At 36.4% G+C, this 354-nt stretch overlaps 1 protein-coding gene across 1 annotated transcript in view; it reads right to left on the bottom strand.

Moving 5' to 3' along the window:
* The window catches only part of slc13a3 (solute carrier family 13 member 3), a gene marked incomplete in the record, with an annotated part of 11,663 nt that overhangs the window by 7,840 nt on the left and 3,469 nt on the right, over positions 1 to 354 (bottom strand).

Below are 354 nucleotides of genomic sequence, written 5' to 3'. Positions count from 1 at the left end.
CGACTGAGCTAACCGGGCGCCCGAAAAGGTTTCTTTTTATATATTTAATATATGACTTATAGTTCATCCAGCATCATTAATCTCTTACCACTTGAATACTGACTAACTTTGTTGTGTATTGGAAAAACTGTACAAAGTTCACATCTTAGATTACATATCAAAGCCTCATGCCGACAATGTTAAAACAATACAACACGCACACTTTTGCGTAAAACTTATATTGGCATTAATCAATTTCTCTGACATCTGGGGGCAGCAGGAAAAGCTGTAAACCCAACACTGACGTCTTATCACCTTATAAAGCTTGATGAGGCATATTTTCTTGGAAAAAGCTGCTTATTTACAAATCCAGCA

This window comes from Morone saxatilis, unplaced genomic scaffold (genome assembly GCF_004916995.1).
Source record: "Morone saxatilis isolate NCDOM2014 unplaced genomic scaffold, NCSU_SB_2.0 Contig15, whole genome shotgun sequence".
Taxonomy (NCBI): Eukaryota; Metazoa; Chordata; class Actinopteri; family Moronidae; genus Morone; species Morone saxatilis.
Note: the sequence above shows the minus strand (reverse complement) of the source record. Positions and strands in the feature narration are given on the sequence as shown.